This window comes from Oxyura jamaicensis, chromosome 7 (genome assembly GCF_011077185.1).
Source record: "Oxyura jamaicensis isolate SHBP4307 breed ruddy duck chromosome 7, BPBGC_Ojam_1.0, whole genome shotgun sequence".
Lineage (NCBI taxonomy): Eukaryota > Metazoa > Chordata > Aves > Anseriformes > Anatidae > Oxyura > Oxyura jamaicensis.
The window spans coordinates 32,240,524-32,259,649 of NC_048899.1; the positions used below are offsets into that span (position 1 = coordinate 32,240,524).

The 19,126-nt window shown below is 40.9% G+C and overlaps 1 protein-coding gene across 18 annotated transcripts in view; it reads right to left on the reverse strand.

Moving 5' to 3' along the window:
- NCKAP5 (NCK associated protein 5) overlaps positions 1-19,126 on the reverse strand; it is a 440,247-nt gene that overhangs the window by 214,655 nt on the left and 206,466 nt on the right. For 2 of the 18 annotated variants that reach the window (XM_035332349.1, XM_035332348.1), the window contains exon 1: positions 16,348-16,438. The exons of 15 other annotated variants lie outside the window; for them this stretch is intronic. The gene's annotated coding sequence lies outside the window, so the exon portion shown is untranslated. Of the gene's footprint in view, positions 1-16,347; positions 16,440-19,126 lie in introns of those variants that run through there. One more of the 18 variants, XM_035332350.1, reaches the window with a different exon arrangement.

The following is a 19,126-nucleotide window of genomic DNA, read 5'->3' on the forward strand; positions in this document are numbered from 1 at the left end:
AAAAGCATGTGAATAGCATTTCATTTGTCACTGGCAGAGAGGACGCACCACATCCACGTTATGGTGGCGTTCCTGCACGTCGCTTGGGTAACCCTCCTGGCAGAGCTCTCCTATATTTCTTTGAGGTATTTAATGGCTGTGTTATTGTTTCATTTCGTGGCAGTCCAACAGAACTGACAATAAATCAACAGAATCTCAACATCATTTGCTCCGTTCAAACACCAAAACAGCTCATCACGCTGCTGGTGCGGAAGCAGACCATGCAAATCAGCCCATGATTTGTTTTCCTGCAGCCTTGCACATCAGCCTTTTCTGCACTACATTACCACAAGCTAGAGGACTGTTAAATTATCAGTAAATGTATGCATAAAATTAAAAAAAAAAGGTTCAATTCCTAAACATACTGTACATATTTTGCATTTTTATTTTTTATTAACCTTTTTTTTTTTTTTTTTGTATAAGGCCCTTACCCAAATCTTCGTCTTGATTCATATGGCAACTAACTTGCTTAATTAAGAATTTGGCAACCACAACACAATTTCTTCTGAAAAGTTGTAATAAAGGATTGGAATTATGTTTTTAGTATATGTAGAAAGGGAGAGATTTTCACAGTGTATGGACTGGGAGAATGTAGCATGTACCAAGCATGTGAACTACAAAACCCAGACACTGCAAAGTGGTGCACAACCTGCCACTGCCAGGGGGAAAGGAGGAGAGGAATTTCCTCTGGAAGCTTAGCAAAACAGAAAATACCTTATGGAAAAACTGGGACTTAAGCAACCTCTCATAATTTAAAATGGATATAAGAAAAAAAAAGACCCTTTTCCAAGCAGGCTATTTTTAAAGAACACCTATTTCTGAAAGAAAAGCACCCTGCAGAAATGTCAGAGGAATTTACTAGCAAGCGAAGAATTTATCAGAACACAACGAAACATAAAATTTGCAGATGAATAAATTCTTTACGAACGATGACCGGCTTTGAAAACTTCTGGCAAAAAGATTTGTAAAATGGAAGATAACCGTTACCAAGTTGGAAATGTTCCATTTAAATGGAAAATGTACTACCAGCAGGGTGCCGGGCTGGGAGCACCCGGCTCTGCCCCATGGCATGGGAGACCCACCAGGAACGAAATCCCCCCTTGTTCAAGAAGTCCCAAATGGCCAGAGTAATAGTAGGCATTGGTAATACTGTGATCTGTACACGTACACAAAGCTGAAAAGACTGAACATTGGCAAAACCTAGACACAAGGCAGCCACCACCCTGGGGAAGCTGCATTTGTGTTACTGTTTCCTACAGACTAATTCTAAACCACATGTGTAACCCTCCCTCCTCCCTGCTTGGTCAGTGTCACACTATCACTCAGTATCACCAATTACCAAATTGATGAAACCTATTTTAAGCATTTAGTTCATCTGCTAGAAATAGCCAGTTGCCTTTTTGTGCTGGTTCAGTGCCCTGATGTGTTTTAGTGGAAAAAGCTAGCATACCCTTTGAGGGGGAGTTGACTTTTTAATTGCAAAACAAATGCCTGAAGATATTTTATGAGAAAAGATGTAGGGAAACAAACAAACAAACAACAACAACAAAAAACACAAACCAGTCTTCCATGTACTTCCAATCTGCATAGGTTTAGTTATTCCTCCTGAATGAGGACAACTGCTTTTCCCTCTCCATTTTACCCCTAACAGAGATTTATTTACACATTTCTGGAATTGTGTAGCTTTTCTAAAGCCTAATTCTATTCAAGCTCATCAGCAAAGAGAGCTGCTCTTAATGACATCTAATTTTCGCCTTTCTTACAGGTTAAGAGTCAGAGAGGGCTTCCTGAACAATTTTCCCTGCAAAGGAGGGCAGAGCCAGGCATTCCCATACCGTGCCTACAACACTCCTGCTATCGGGAGGGAAAAGACTCTTCGACAGCAGAAAGCAACAAATAAACCAGGTTATCGTGTACGGGATAACCCGCACCAGGGGATGCGGAAGAGCTATCTGATGCAGCAGCATCTAAAAATAAGCGAACGTAGAGGCAGGCAAGCTCCGTGCTCCCTGGTCAGAGGGGTCCCAGTGTGCTTTCTCCCTTCCTCTGGACGAAGGAGCTGGGCACGGGGCACCAGCCCCAAGCAGATGGCTGTCCTTATCTACACAGGATGTGCTGTGTGCCCCCAGACCACGGTAATCCCTCGGGTATCTCCATCCAGTTTCGTTTGGGACATCGCCCGCAGTGAGCCGCTTCCCATTACCTCTGTGTAAATACCCACCAGTGCCATGGGTGAGAAATGGGGTCGAAATCCTGCTGTGAGCCAACAGCGTTTAGCACCAATTTGCAGCGCTGGAAGTTTTTGTGTAAGCTACGAGACAAGGGAGAAGTGGGACCTTCGTGTGCAAGCACGACCAAATCACCCAGCTCATCCTCAGCACAGTGAGAGTTTTCATTCCTTTTTTTTTCTTTCTTTCTTTTTTTAACTAGTGTTACAATTGGATAAGCACTTTTACTATGACTGAGCTGCAAAAATAACAAGCTTTCAGCTACTTTAGCCTTTCGGATGCAAAGAACATTTGACATGCAGCTTCAGCGTTAATCTTGTTTTTTTAATCTTTGCTTCTAAATAGGAAAAAAATCAGTAGCGTTGCTTTGTGGTTATATGGCTTTATTTAATCAAGCATGTTTCATCCCTATAGCATGATTAATTAACACAGTTAATTAGCAACTACAGCCAACCTACAAGAAAACAGAATCCTTCTGAGGATTTAAAAAATCTAAAACATGTTCATTGAGAAGTTCTCATGTTTGCTTTTGAAAAACTACCGAATGATAAAAGGTTTACAAAAATGTTCTTTGAAAGCACAGTTTATGCTCTTAAGTTTGAATATTTGCATTGTAAGTGGCAAAACTCCCAGCCGAGGCCTCTGCAAAGAGATAATTAAAGGAGCCAAACAAGGATGCAATTATATCCTTTCCAGATGGAAGCCAGCACACCAGTGTTCAGTGTGTGGATGTAAGATACATTTCAAGGCTCAGTATCACCACTAGATTTTGCAGTAGCTTGTTCTAAAAAACAACAGTTTGAGGAAAGCCCATTTAGTCCAAGAAAAACACGAGTGTTTTAAATAATCCTGCACACACTAAGCCCTCCTCAAGCCGACGTTTCTCCTTCTCTCTTCCCCACCAGCAAGACTCCACCAGCCACCAGCGCTGTCTCCTCCCTCCAGTGGCAGCCACCCAGCACAGCTCAGGTTTTCACTGCAAAACTGCGTCCTTTGAACTTCTTGCAGTCCACGGGGACAAAGAAAGACAAGAAGATGCAATTGCAGACCCCCACCTACCACATAAATTTGAACAAATGCTGGTCGAGTTCCTCATCTGGTAACTGATATCCTCAGATCCAACGGGGCAATGAAAGCAGTACTGGGTGCAGGGAAGACTGCCTGTTTCTTTCAGTTCTTCTTTATGTGTGTTTTACATTGCTGAGACAAATAAAAACCTCTAGCAGCAAAGTTCAACTTCCCAAATGTTCGAGTAAGATTTTCATTTGTATTTTGAAACCTCAGACTCAGCAGCTTGCAGATATATATGGCATTGCTTCTCCATCTCACACAGGAAAGGTATTTCTTAAAATAGCTTCTTGATAAAGGCATAAAGACTCCACTATGACGCTGACGTTCTGAATTAGAACTATTTGCCAAGACCTCAGCCCTCCAGACTCAGAATAGATTTTCAGTGGTGGATAATGATTCTCCAGTTTTAATGAAGAAAAATAATTTTACAGTGTTAACGACAAGAAAGAACAAATTCAAAACTCTAAAAGAATGCAGAATTTCCTCGTGACATCACCTGAAACTCAAGTTAATGCTTCACTGAATCTTAATTGCCATGATCCACTGAGAAGAGGATGGTTCCACCAAACCCCATTGTTTATCTGTGCTTTAGGCACACATCAGCAAGGCCACTACGTGCCAGCATGTATCAGCATCTTGCGTTTTCAACATTGATGCAGGAAGATTTTTCACCTTTTCCTTTATCTTATAAATTATTACATTCCTAGGCAGGGAGCGAATGAGCAATGAGCGAATGACAAGATTTAATAGGCATGGCAGTTCTCAAGAACAAACTTAATTGTTTCATTACTCTCTGAATTATTTCATGACCAAGAAAGTGTTTTCTTTACGTTTTGTCCTTTCTTGGAAACTTTCGCTCAGCAGCCATTTCCCTTAGAAGTGGTCAGTTCTGCACCAGAAAATAAACCCTGGCTTCTCCTTGCATCTTACAGCTTTCACTATTTGCAAAGATGGAAAACAATCACTTGACCTATGGAAAAAGTCAAGCTAGAAAATGTTGCTCTTACAATTTGTTTTATTTTTAGTCGCTGTGGTTGGACACAAGCACCCCGCTATATTCCAGTGAGTGCTCTGGTGCCTTCTGTAGACCACTTTGGAGCAGAGGAATTACCAGGAGGTTCTTGCTCTACGCTATGGAGATTCAGAAAGTGAAAAAATATTTCATTCACACCAGGTAAAAATTCATGTATATTTCAACATAGAAAATCAGCAAAATGAGAAAAACTCAGAAACTGAATTTGCAAAGTGTTGTGTAATCATTACACCCTGAAATGACTCCGTAGTTATCACCTAGAATTCTCTGTAAATTTCTCCCCAGAGCAGCCAGTTGTAGCCATGACCCTGGCTTCCCAAGGCACCAGAAACCCCAGCACCAAGCCCCACTCCAGCACGGTGCTGCCCAGGCTCAAGCCCCTCGCCTGATGGGACCTGACAAGGGGACAGCCATGGGTGTCATGGGGAGCTGATGTGCCTCCTTCAGTGCTTGGCGATGCCACAACCTCCTTTGCAGCTGAAGATCAGGCATGTTTGGTGTGCTCTAAATGTCAGGGCTGTGTTCTTTCTGAAGCTGTTAGTTTAGAACCACAACAGTTTAGCTAGATCTGGCAATAAAGAGTCATCTTGCAAAGAAATATTAATTGAAAATTTAACGCTGAGCAAAGTACGAGCTTTATTTAATTATTTTTAATAATTGCAGACTGTGGTTGCTACAATAGAAGGAGCAACACTATCAAGGAGAAGCAGGATAGGATGAGCCACCAGCAAGGCACAGGCTCCCACTTATTGCTAATTTATTTCAAAGTAAGAGATAAGCATACAGAAAACATCATTTACATTAAAGTTCTCTTCCACAGGACATGTTCCTGCCAAATCCAGACAAGACGAACAGGTAGCAACTTACTTAAAGCGTATTTCCTTTGGGATGACACAGCGTGCGTTGGGGGAACACAGGATGTACAACTGTGATCTAAAATATAGATCAGCCACCCCCTGGGGCTCTCACCGATTTCCAGTAGATTTGAAAGTGTGTGAAATCTGAAGCAGCAGGTTCAAAGACCGTCTAATTACCTCCAGAAGCAACCAAGAGACCACATACAACAAAATCCCATGGGAGACCCGGGGGGTGCCACGGGGCTCAGTCACACACCTGGGCTAGAAGCGAGACGTGTGGGGCTGGCAGCGATGCGCTTGCAGCAGAACTATCTTCTCTCAAATGGACAATCCTTATTACTTCTCTGACGTTTATTGCTTTCAACAGGGGAATCCTGGGTGCAAGCCTGCACACATTAATTATTCACTGTTATCTCAGTCAACATTTCAAACAGCTATTATTTTTTTTTTTAACGCTGGGAGAAGTCTCCTTCCACTGTCAGCGTTGACCCTGCAGCACAGCCACCTCTCAAATCCTGTAAACATTTGGGCCAGCAGCATCAGGCAGTCAGGAACACCTACACGGGGACTTTAAAGTGCCTTTTTTTTTTTCCTCTCAAGCTTTGAGAAGTTTTTTAACTTTGGTATTGTAGAAAAGCCAGCAAGCAAAGGGTAAAAGCTTGTTAAATATCAGTCTCTAACACCCATTAGTAACCTGCTGCTAATGAGAATGACGACAAATAGAGCCACCAGCACCTGGTCACTGCTCGCACACAGACAGTAGCAGCCATCACAATTAATGAAGTTTCTGGATGAAGAAAAGGTGAGCAGGTGACTCCTTCCTTGTGGCACACACATTCACTCGTAGGACAAGAGACTGATGCCTGGATGGCGTGATGCCAAACCAGGGGGGTGATTACGCACTGCACCAAGCAATCATTTCACAGATCTCCTGGAGCACCTCACTTGTGACCATCACGTATGAGAGAATGCATTTGTCTGCATTTTTTTTTTCAGATGTATTCCTCTGACACCTTCCCACCTAGAAACCTAGCACCAAAAGGAGGAGGAAAACGAGAGAAAACTCCAAATTTATTTATGAAACACAAAAACTGAAAAAATAATTTCCTAATCATTTCTGAAGTCCAGGGACAGTAATGAGAGATACTTAAAGATTTGTTTTTAAAAGTCAGCTCAAACATAAACCAGTAAACTGCAGCAGGCAAGGGAATTACACACGTTTACTTTAGTGCACCATCAAGTATGACACTTCAAACACCCAAGATTCGAGAAGAAATGAAGAGCACTGCAGTATTGAACCCTGAAATGCATCTAACATACAGTTTTTCACTTTATAAATAAAATATTCCAAGCATTATGACGAAAACTTTGCATTTCTCAAAAAGCACATGAAGATTTTAGCAGGGCCAGAATCTACCCAGATTTGTTCCCTGTTTAAACCTGCTTACTTCGTATAGCCCACAAACTACTAAAACACACTGCTACAAATAAATCAGCACAGAATCCGTCCCACGGTTATTTTTTTCCTTATAAGAAGCGATATGGTAACCACAACCCTTATCGTCTCTCTCCTATAATCCTTGCCACACGATAGATAGCAAAAGCAATTTAACAATATTCAACAGCGTGGCTACAACTGTGGAATTTCTTGACACAAGTGATTGATTTATCAATTTTAATGTTACATTAACAGTAATACTCATATTTAATGCTGTATTATTTCTGCCCCTAAGTTGCAATCCAAGAAGCGCACAGAGCGAATCTCTATGATTAGGCAAGCTGCCAAGTTCTCAAAGACTTATCATGGAAAAGCTCAGTGTTCGGGCAGATCGGAAAAGAGATGAAAAGGACTACTAGAAGTCAGTTTGGAATATTAATTTAGCCAAAGAAACTTTAAAGTGTAATATTGGAAGCAGTTGCATACCGATCCCCACACTTCACTCCGAGAATAACTGCTTGTTCTTCTTTCCAGGTGATAGTTTAAATTGTTATGCAAATGGCAGCATCTGTTTAATGGAAGCCCTGAAACACTCTAAAATTGTACAAAAATTCCTCCTGAGACTTCTTTCACAGTACAAGGGCTGCAGTTAGCACTTTTCCATAATAAAAAGAAAATAACGGTGTGTGTCATCATTCTGACAGCATGCTCCGAGACGCTGCATCATTCTTATAACCTTACCCAGCACAGGGCAGTGTGAAAAGCATGTTTTACACTACCCCTTCTGCATCACTAACCCAGCTCATCTTCCTGCAGCAGTTCATGGTCCACAAGCACCACTTCTTTAAACAGGAGGATGAGACAACAAGACAGGCTGCTAGAAGTCTCCAGTTTTAGCGTCATACTGCAGGCAGGCAGAGAGGGCAATGAAAGAGGCACCAGGCTGCTGCTGAGTGCTGCTTTAGGTGCTGCCTTTTACCTCTTTGTATCTTGCACCATTATTTGTAAAGGTACTTCTTGCATCTCGCCTCTCCTCAGCATCTCATTCTCACTGCTCTAGATTTAAAACTGAGCACGCCAGCACCAGCAGGGAACCTGCAGCTGCTTCTCCCCAGGTTAACTGCTCCTCGTGGCGGGTTTCATCCTGCAAGCACGTAACTTTTTACTTCCCATGTTGTTGACTGCTTTTAAGTTGGACGAAGCTGTTCTCTAGATAAGAGGGATTCTCAGCTCTTGTGTTCCTGGGTGGGGGACTTGGTATGGTTTGAAGTACTAGATGCTTAGAGCATATGGATCTATCTATCTATATTCCTTCTTTTTACACTTTTTACTGGTGTTAATTGTTTCAAAAATTAAACATTTGGAAGTCAGAAGCTGTCTCCTGACACACGAAGAACTCTCCGGATTGTTACACAGACAGAATTGGCTGAGAGACCTGACCTGGTTCAGCCATTCCCAGTGAAAGAAAAGTATTTTTTTTTTTTTTTTAAAAAAAAAAAAAAAGCCTGCTCCCAAGAAGACCTTGAAAAAAAGAAAAATAAAGGAATAAACAATCAAGAAATACTTTCTTTCTGCAAAAGACTTGAAAGTTAAGCTAACAAATCCCCCAATCACGGGTTGTTCGTATACACTTTTTCCTCTGGAGATTTGTCACATGGACATGATGTGCTGTGGAAATTCTTCTGAAAGGATATGCATTTCCCTAAAGGATTTTTAATGAGAATTTATTGCTCATGAAAGATTCAGGATTGGCAGCACTTCTGTCTTCAGCTAATGATCTTTGTTTATTAACATAAAATGCATCGTGCTCAACAGTACTTTTACTTTCCCAACCAATGCATCAAAGCATGAAAGAATTCGCACTCCTTCCATCTCGTTCCCCGAGGCTCTCTGCAAGGGTGTTAACTGATATTTATATGCTGGTCCCCTCGCAGGATGAAGTCAGAACCCTTGTTTCACATCAGGCTGAGAACAGGGGAAACATTTCTTCATAAGCAATATTACTCAGACATAAACTAACAGCAGCAAAGAGCAGCAGACTGCCATTGCGTCAAGTGTCTGTTCCTTCCGTGTATGCCTTTCACAAATATCAGATCTTTCCTTAGCCCTAATCCTAATTGCTCTTAAATTCCACGATTAACATTCATGCAAAATGCTCCTTCCACATGCTGTTAGTGAAGTGCCAGCTTCTGAAACTTAATTTCATTGAACGTGCTGAAGAGTGATGAAGGCTGTAGACAATTGGGCCTGCAAACCAGAGATCCTATAAACAAACCACTAAGCCTTCTCTTGTATTCCTATGGAAATAAAATCAAAGGGGTATATACATTTCTTCAGGAAAAAAAAAAAGGACCAAATGCACAAGTGAAGAAAAATAGGGGTGTAAAGCCCCCCAGAATCATATACACTATGACAACAAGCCAAGCTCTTAGATCTTAATGCTTTCTTCATAACTAGCTTTCCTTCTGCTATGTCTCAGTGATGCCCTCATCTCTCTGGTTGGCTGTGACAATGTTTAGAAAGATTTTCTCCTCATTCTCTACAAAGCTTCTCAGTTTTACACTTGCAAATCAAAGGGGATATCTGATTTTGCTTCATTACTGGCTGACCTCTTACCTGTGTTTTCCACTCCTTTGTTCCAAGATCATCTTAACACATTCCCGGTATTCTTTGTAATCATTTTTCCTTTCTTTTTTTTTTTTAGGGTGCTATACAGTGCGGTATGTTTTTAATCCATCCAGAAAGCCCATAACATCAGGACTTGTGTTTTTCTTATCAGACTGCACTTAAACATACCATGTCTTTTCTCTGTCTCTGAGTGTCATTTATCGCATGCTCTGTAACCTTCCTGCTGCCATTCATGTCCTGTTCTAATTAAGCACTGGAATATACCTTGGAAAAATCATCCTTTTTTTTTTTTTTCCTTGGTGTACAAGAAATAAAAGTGATTTCATTCCGTTTGACTCACTGGATTTTTCTCTTGACTTCTTCCACTTCTGTAGTAGTTCAATGCTTTCAAGTATTCTGCCACACACGCTAGCAAATCTACAATGACCCTCTGCTCAAAGAGGATCAAAATCATTCAGAAAGACTCCCTTTCTTTACTCTTTAAACTGCTCTTGTTGCTTCTTGTCATTCCCTTTAGCACCCTCAAGACTACCAATATCCTTTTATTGAGGCTCATGAATAACGCTCAGGCATGCAGGCTGGGGACCGGCTCCATTTCAAGGCCAGAGGCAGCTCACACTTGGATCGGGTCCCTGCAGCAGAGTCCTGTCCCGCATCCCATCTTCGCTTTCCTCTACCAACTAAGCTGAGAGGATTTCTTCTCACGTCATTTTACAGGAAGCCAAACAAACGGAATCGTGAGATGCTGTACACATCCGTGGGTGCAGCAGGACAGCAGCAGCGCCAACTCCCAGGGGTATTAACTGCGCGCATCAACACCCTGCAGCGGGCACTTGGATTGCAGAGCAGTACTGCCGAGTGCTTTGCACTCGGAAAACAATCAAAATGGGTCAGAATATACAGCAAGCCGTCAGGTACATATTGATGCTTTCTCTATGACGGAAAACATACACGTGTAAGCCACCTATTTCCTGTGTTTGTGCCTCCAGATTTCCATTCTGGGATACCATGCACAGAAACCCCACACACAAGTCTGTGGGTGCCCAACAAGGAAAAGTCTCAAAGTGAGAGCAGTAAAACTAAACTGACCATACAAGACAGGTAATGGTTTCTTAAAGGCATTTTGAAGAAAGGTCCAATAGAAGGAACTAAAAAGGCTACTAAAAGGATAGAAATACGGTTTACAGCACAGAATTTAATAACTGATCGATACTGAGCATACATGCTGAAAGATGAACAATACCTGTAATATTTGCAACACTGCTATGAAATCAGCTACTTGGTTTTACATGTGTATATCCTTGACTACATTATTAAAAGCTCTTGTGCACCTATTCAATCACATTAGCTTACATTGCAGCAGTGAAAAATAAACCAATTATGGAAATAATTTCAGATGACCATCCATTTTTCATAATTCTGGAAGGAACAAGCCTATTTCATAGTTAAAGGACACATTAGATAAAGTCTGCCAAGGTCATCTTTGTACAGAAGATGTGCCTGCAGTACAAGGTAAAGCAGATGATGCGTACTTACAGAGCAACAGGTCGTTCAGTGGCGTGCAACAGTTGGCTCGGGCCACCTGCAAACAGCCGGCAGCAAGAGCTGCCTGCTCCTGGCAGACGCCGAGCATCAATGCAAGCCCCGCAGGGGCCTTCTGCTCAGACTCCCAGCAAGAGACGGATAAAAGAAACGCATTCTTTCCTACACGCATTCTCAAATGTCAACATAAAAATGGTTTGGATTTACTGATAAACAATAATCGCCACTTGGATTTTAGATTTCAGAAACATAGTTCCTGTAAACTTCAGCATACCTACTGGTTTTGTGAAGAGGAGAGAAGTAGGGAAGGAAGTAACACAGAATTCCTTGTTTATTTAAAGAAAAAAGTGATAGCATAACAATTTTATTGGAAAAATTATAAACTGTTGCACTTCCCCCAGTACTCTCCCAGCTTCGGGTACATGCTTTGCCATGCCTTAAACAAAATAATGTGGTCTAAACCATGTCTCATTATGCCAAAATAATAATAATAATATGCTGAAAACCACTTCGAAGTATCCTTCAGTAACCCAATCCATGAATTCATATTTATGCAGCCTTACAGCAATAAAATCAGTTACATGCTAATGATATAATTGTTTCTTCTATCACTCTGTCTATAAAAGACAACTAGATAAAGTCAAAGCCAGTGGCCTCTGGCTGATTACGTGTTTTGACAAATTAGATGATTAACTGGAACCTCAAACTCAAGCTTTGCAATCTCAGTAGACCCAAAACAGAAGAAAAGACTAGCTTTGAGGACACAGACCTACAGGGACCCTCACCCAGACTGGGGAAAGCTTCTCAAAGAGCAGTATTTGCATTGGATCAAACAGTGGCTGGCACGCACACAGGCTAATTTTAACACAGAAATTACCCTTGTCACTTTAAATAATGGGCGCAGCATATGGTAATGTATGCAAAATGCTTTCAAACATGGTCAAGTAAAGACAGAGAAAGTTCTCAATGACAGTTCTGCCAGCGTAACAATGACAGCGAAAATTAAATCCAAAACACATCACAATTATTACTGGAGCAATGAAAGTATTTGTGTATTTATGAAGGCATTTAAATTCACACAGTCAAATCACAGCCTCGGTAATTGTCTGGGGATGATGCAAGAGCTCAACAGCAACTGGCACAAGATCCACCTGCCTTCCTCAAGTTGTTTTACTGAGCGCAATGGTGACCAGAACGTGCTTCAATACAGAATCTTTAAAAATTGATCTCTCCATGTTCAATTAAAAACTTTCCAATAAACTCAGGCACATCCTGAGCTGTCCTTTCAGCTAGTACAGCTCAACAAGGCTGGGGCAGAACTGTAATTTAAAACATATCTAATTACTCATGATGCAGCAGAATATTTTAACAAAATTATGGAAATTTGTACTCCTATCATTTACAAGGAAACCCTACCTGGGGAGAGGAAAAAAAAGCTTTCTGTTTAAAACCTGGACCAGGAATGCAAACACCTTTGAGAAACCCCTAACAACTTAAACCCTCTTAGGGCATCTTAAACAATTTTCCCCAAGGACATCAGCAAGATCTGCTCTGTGAATGAGGCCAGCTTCTCAAAGCTCAAATAGCGTCAACTTCAATGGAAGTTTAATTTCAGCAAACAAAATAAATAATTTAAAAGATAAGGGTGAATCATGATTAAGATGTGTTAGCATTCAGGCATTTCCAAACAAACATTAAATGTATTTTTAAAATGACTTAAATATTAGCTGTCTGAAGTATTAACAAAGATTTTCAGATGTTCAACTGTCAACCAGATGCTTAGACAAACCTGGATTTCTCCAGTTTCAACTAAGAATAACAGTTTGAAGCCAATTTGATGTTTGAACAGAGCTCCTTGCCATTTTTTCACAGCAGAAATATATATATATATATATATCTATGAGGCAGACCACAATAAACTGTGGTCTGAAATGACTTATTACAGTCATCGCACCAGCCAGATACCTCACCTTTCTAGGGAGCAAAATCTAAACCACAAATAATGGTCACGTAACATCACCTCAAGAATCATCTCATTTAAAGAATCAGGAAAACGTCAGTCTGAAATCAAGGTATTGATTATTTCAAAATTTAATTCCCCAGGCAAAAGCCAGACTGACAAATAAATCCAGAAAAGGGCATCTGCCTATTACATAGGTGAGCCTAATCTTAAGTTGAACTACACTTAAAGTACTCGTGTTAGCAAAGTAAGAAGACCAACAGCCATATATGAAATGGGTGATCAACTCTGCAGGTAAACCCCATCCATTGTCATGCCTTCAGTTTATGAGACCAGGACAGCTGACAGAAAACACACATATGGACACCTTGAATATCTGCTGCTTAAACCAAAGGCATACATTTACCTTGAGTTCAGAGGATTGGTACGAGGCTGCAATAAGCAGCTGCTTTAACATCCAGCCCCACCAGTAACTGGCCAACAGCTGTTAGAAAGGCACCTGAAGCAATCTTCTCAAGAACCAGGGTTCACGAGGAAAATTTTATCAGTGGCTCTTAACAGCATTTTACAAGAGTGCTAAAAGAATTGAACATCCTCTTCAATACCGAATGTATGCTATTGGTGTTCTAAGTTAGCATGGGTGTTAAGAGCTTTTCCAAACTCAGAGAATCTCTATCTCGGGGATGTTTGCATTCACCTTCCTTTCTTGAAGTCCCCAAAGCAGAAGAGCATAGCTTCTCCTGTTTAATCATGCTGCAAAAAGAATCGTATTTTGATACCCTAAGATTACTTCCATGCTGACATTTTTCTTAATAAGCTACTGTCTTAATTAGTTTTGTCTGTCATTAAAAGGTTATCTACAGGGCAAGTTAAGGATTTTTTTTAGTGAAGCAGAAAAAAAACATGGTTTTTAGATTATTCCTTACTATAAAACCAGTACATGCACTTTGCTGCACTTCCCATAAAAACATGCTTCATAGTGAAAGCGGTTATCTAATTTCACGTGGAAGCAAAGCGTTAGGATTTTGTCCTGCATCCATATTCATCTCTTCAGAAGCTCGATCATTGAGCACACGTGGCCAAAACACAAGGGTCTTGCATTGCCCTACAGCCACTGGCTCGGTTTGTGAGGTTATGTGGTGAAGGCTTTCTATCAGCACCTCTTACGATGTCCTCTTTTGGCAAAGATCTCACCCCGCATCAGTGCAATGGCCCAGCGCACCAGGTGGTTATGCAGCTGCCTGCTAAACTTCATTACCACAGTCAGCTAACTCGTGCTTTTTCTCCAAATCTCATATGCAGGAAGAAATAAATTCTCAAGACACATGAGGTCACGTTACCATTCAGCAGGCATCTTCCCCCAGTACTGTCTTGTGAAAATGTTATGAAAAACTTTACCTCCTTATAGACAGTGTTTCTATATTTCTCTATAAAAAACACATCTCTACTTAATACAAATTTGTCAACCTCTCAGAAGTACAAATGACAAAAAGAAAACTATTTTCTAGACAGGTACTAAGTAATTCCTATTTTCCCCTATACACAGGTCATGTCTTACAGCTTTTCCAAAGCCCTATTTTCTTTATAATTAGCATCATCTTGCAGAACAAAGACTGCAAAACATTAAACAAAACATCAGTCACCAGTCTTTGTACGAGGAAAACGTTTGTAAGTAAATGCACATAAGCACCTCATAATGCCAAAGGTATTAATGAAGAGAAGCATAAAAAATACCCTAGGAAATTAGGCTCATGATACCAAGCAGCAGTGTAAGACTTCATGCAAGCAGCCCATCCCACTGACATGCACTTCACCAGCTGATCTGACCCAGGCAAACACCTAGCTGGATCTTCAAGAGGCAGGCCACCACAGAGCTGGAGCTAGCAAGGTTTGGGACTTGCCAAACGCCACAGCTGGGAAGAAAGAGATCTTGCTGCCCCACAGACCCTTCGGATGTTACACAGCCCAGCCCAACACTTCATATGGAGAGAATGAGAAAAGGTATATGCTCTAATATTACAGTCTGTGTACTCAAATACTTCGGTCTCAGCCTCTAGTTGAAGCATGGGGTGTAGGCTGGTAGTTCGATGGCACGCTGACGGCTCCTAGAACAAGCCCCGGCAAGGAGGTGGCGTTGCCTGCAGCCTCACCACAGAGCTAAAACAAGGCTTCATCACCCCTACTTGGCATTGAGCATGAGGTTGATTCCCAAGGCTTTTTTTTTTTTTTTTTTAATAACACAACATACTGCCTTTACTGCCTTTTTTATCCTCTGTACATACAAATCACAAAACAGTTTTTATTTTAAACTTCTGAAAGTTGGTGAGCTTTTCTGACAGGTAGGGGTTTTTTTAAGTTTCATTTTTAAAAGGCATGAAAAAAAAATCTAAATCCCAACATCCAACACCAAACAGCAGTGAAAATCAGTGACAGGTCGCTTATTCTCAGAAATAAAGTTGAGCAATTTCAGGACCTTGTCTTTTGAGCATAGATTGCATTCTGGCATATCAGATGCTGCGGTAATGGGATTTTGTAAATCTGAAACATGTTCATATTGTGTACATAAAGAAATCTCTTGATATTTTAAATAGTTTAATGCTTTTTTCATCATATATACCTTCCCATGCCCCCTTGCTTTCAACAGCTAATAACCGATACATCTGATGAAAATTAATTGTCTTGACAGCTTGCATAAAACCTATAAAGGTCCAAAGGAAAAATGCTGTAACAGCAGTTTCTTTCCGTGTAGGACAGTAGCTATGGAAACTATCTTTAGAGGCCAACTGGCCTTCATCCCAGCACAACATTAAAAGAAAAAAAATCAAAACACTACTTTCACTGGGATAGCCAGAGGCACCAGTCTTAATTGTCAACCTTTACAACTTGGCTGCATGTTAGCTAAAGCAAAGTATTCATTGATGTTATTGGGAGCACAGCAAGCAGGAGATTATAGTAATATTACAGTTAGTTAATATACACCTTACGAACCGTGCCCATATTGATAATTATTTTGATAACCTGTTACAAAGAACCTATGCAATGTGGAAAACTAGACAGATACCTATAATATCAGTGTGTAGATTCAGTTCCTTATAAATACTTTATTAATTATTACAAAACAAATTATTATATTATTACAATATAAATAATTTTGTCTTATCTTTAGGTAGATATTGCAGCCAAAGAAGAAACCTCTAATCTGATTTAACTCTGTCACATTGTATCAGCTGGAGCACCTATCTTTTGGAAGGGATTTATCTCATATAGCGAGCCTGAACAAAAGCTGCAATTTCTAATACAGCCTGACAAAATCATTTTTTATGAATGCTGATGGTTTATGCAGGGTGTTTCCCTCAAATGGTAAGACACGAACAAGCCAGAGATTGACTACTGTGAACCCACATGGCAACTTCCACCACCAGCCACAAAATCGTTCCACAGAGCAGCAACCACAGGATGGTAATGTGGCTCCTAAACGTTCTGAGGTACGGTCTTCTTTCCAGAATAGCATTCAGAAAGTAGTGAAAGATTTAACTCATACATAAATGTACCTGTATGAAATGAAGCAGCATATGTACACCTCAAGTAGGCATGCAGAGCTCACTTCTCAGAGCGACACCATTTTGTCCCACTGCGGTACCCTGTTACAGCAGCACTTCTGGAAAACACTTGCTAAGTCTCCTTTGAAGCTTCTGCCCACACCAGCAATTCTCATTTAAATGGCTTTTGGGGACTACCCAGGCAGGTCAGGAGTACATAGAGCTGGTTTGGGTTTAATCAGGATCCAAGTGCTCCCAGCTGCCAAGTGACCCTACCTGGATGTGGGCCTACTTGGGTAAGGAAATGCAACACCCTGAAGGACACTTGAAACACCAGTATTTTAGTGCACCAGCTCAAAAAAGAAATGCATGTGCAATTTTGGTTAACGTATGAAAAGAGGCACTAGGCTAGCAGCTGGTTATTCAGATAACCAGCTAGCAGCCATAAATACGGTTGCATTCAAATTCATGCCTCACACTGAGCTCTGATCCAACTACTACTAAACAAGCCAGGTACACTTCAACTCACTTGGATTTCACTCAAAAATACTTGGGCTGTGCCACCATCATTAAAAAGAGGAGATTAACAGAACTAAAAAGGCAGACAATAGGGCTTATGTGCCAAAAGCTTGACTTCCCTTTCCATGCTAATCTCTTAAGAGACACCCATGACTGAAAACCTTGTCTTGCGTACCCATCCTTAAGCCTATCACAGCTACACCACTGCTGAGTGAAGATGTTAAGGAGATTAATCCAGACTCTAATAATATTTATTTAAGTATTGCCATAAATAACTCTTTTTAAGAAAGCCTTTCTGTGCCAAGGGAAAGAGAAGCTCACATACTGACACACCCCAACCTGCCCTACCTCCACCCTGTATCACAAAATACATGCTAAATACCCAAGTATCTGTCCATTACTCTGTGAAGTAAACCCATCAGGGAGCACTGCCATCATCTTTATGTTAAATGCATTCACACTGCAGTGATGAGTGACAGCATTAGCTTTTAATAAAATAATTTAACAACTTATAAAGAGATTGACCCTTCGTTTGATGTATCTCTACCCCAGAAAAATCCCAGTGAAAACAAAAGACTTCCAACAGCTGTTAATAGCACGTTTCCTTTCCTCCAGTTTTACAACGTGGTTTCACACTTCATAACATCCATATCACGAATCTCAAGACCCGACAGACTGTCCTGCTACATTTTTTTTTATTCCCTAGTTCTCACAATTTCCTGGTACTACTTTTCGAACTTAACAGAACATACCTCTGCAGCTAGGTATTTTATACCTTCGATTCATTCCTCCAAACCTGCAGTTCTCTTTCTGAACACCATTTCATCACTTTCTTTCACGAGGATGTAAACCAAGATCCAACATGGCCATTCTCCTCCTCCTCACCTGAGAAGACGAAGCGTGCCATTTGACCTCCCGATCCCTTCTCTCACCTGTGCACAATGCCTGACTTGCCCTTCCTCAGTATTTTTCTGCCTGTGGGTCCTGTTCCTTGCCATACAGATCTATTAGCCTTCCCCAGCTTAAAACAACAACGGAGTCACCCTTGGTCCTACTTGCCCAATGTTTGTCTCCTTCCTTTAGTGAGATCACTGAACACTGTCTAGGCAGCCACCCATCCTTGCCACGTCACCCATGTCTCTCCTAGCCAAACACTCAGAGTATTTTCCTCTGCAGGAATGATTATGACTCCATCTAATTTTCAGCAGCCCCCAGGAACCACTTCATTGCCAATGCAAAGAAGGCCAAGACGTGCCACGTATTGAGTATGGCTCAACTGGTAGATCTGGTCTTCACCCCAAATGAAGAGGAAGATGAGCTTATCACACTGGTTTGGCGTACATTCCCTGCTTATTGCACTGTACATACTTACTACGGACACAGCTGCCCCTCGGGTTGCAAGTCAGTCAGGTCAGCATCTTACAGAGTGCTTTGGCTTCTGCATCTGAGACTAGCAACATATGCTAGAACGCAGACATACACGGAGGACATGGAGAAGGGGTATACAGGCAATTAATGCACACAAGGAGAAAGGGAAAAAAAGAGAGATCTACTTCTGTTTCCACAGAAAGAACTGCACACATGGCAATGATGTGACAACAAAAACTGGACTGATCATTCTAAGGACGTCAAGCACCTTCGGAAAAGTAGAATCACTCATTATAAGGAACTGGTACATGCGGTCGGCCAGAAGAAGTTTTCTTACTAGCAAATATACAATAGGATAAAAATTTTAGCTTCCTGTAGTGGATTAGAGCAACAACATGGGCAAAATCTTGGCACAGAGAAGAACTGAAAAGCCTTAAGGATCCAAGTGAATGTAATGAGAGAACAGCTGCATTGTCTATTTAGAACAACACAGGCCACGAGGAGCCAGGAGTCTATTTAAAGGGGTTATACACAATGCAAGGAAAGTTATTAGAAAATGGAACAAAGATGTGTATGGAAAGCAACTGGTAAATGTTTGGCTCAGATCCTCATAACAGCACAGATTTAAGGGAGATCCTAAGAAGGGACATGGAAAAAATACAAGTATTTATTTTTGTTCTTTCACTACATACAGCAGTGGTGAAAATTTTGTTTCTGTGATACATCAAAATTTTTTCCATACCTTGTTTTTTCCCCTCCTGATCTTAACTTTCATTCTGATTACTCTGAGGAATCATTTATGTTTCAGATGTGAACTGTCAGTGCATACGCCACAGGAAGAGAGGAAGAAGTACTTGACTCTCCTTTATGAGCCATTAGTTTCTGTATTTTAAAGCTTTTCTTT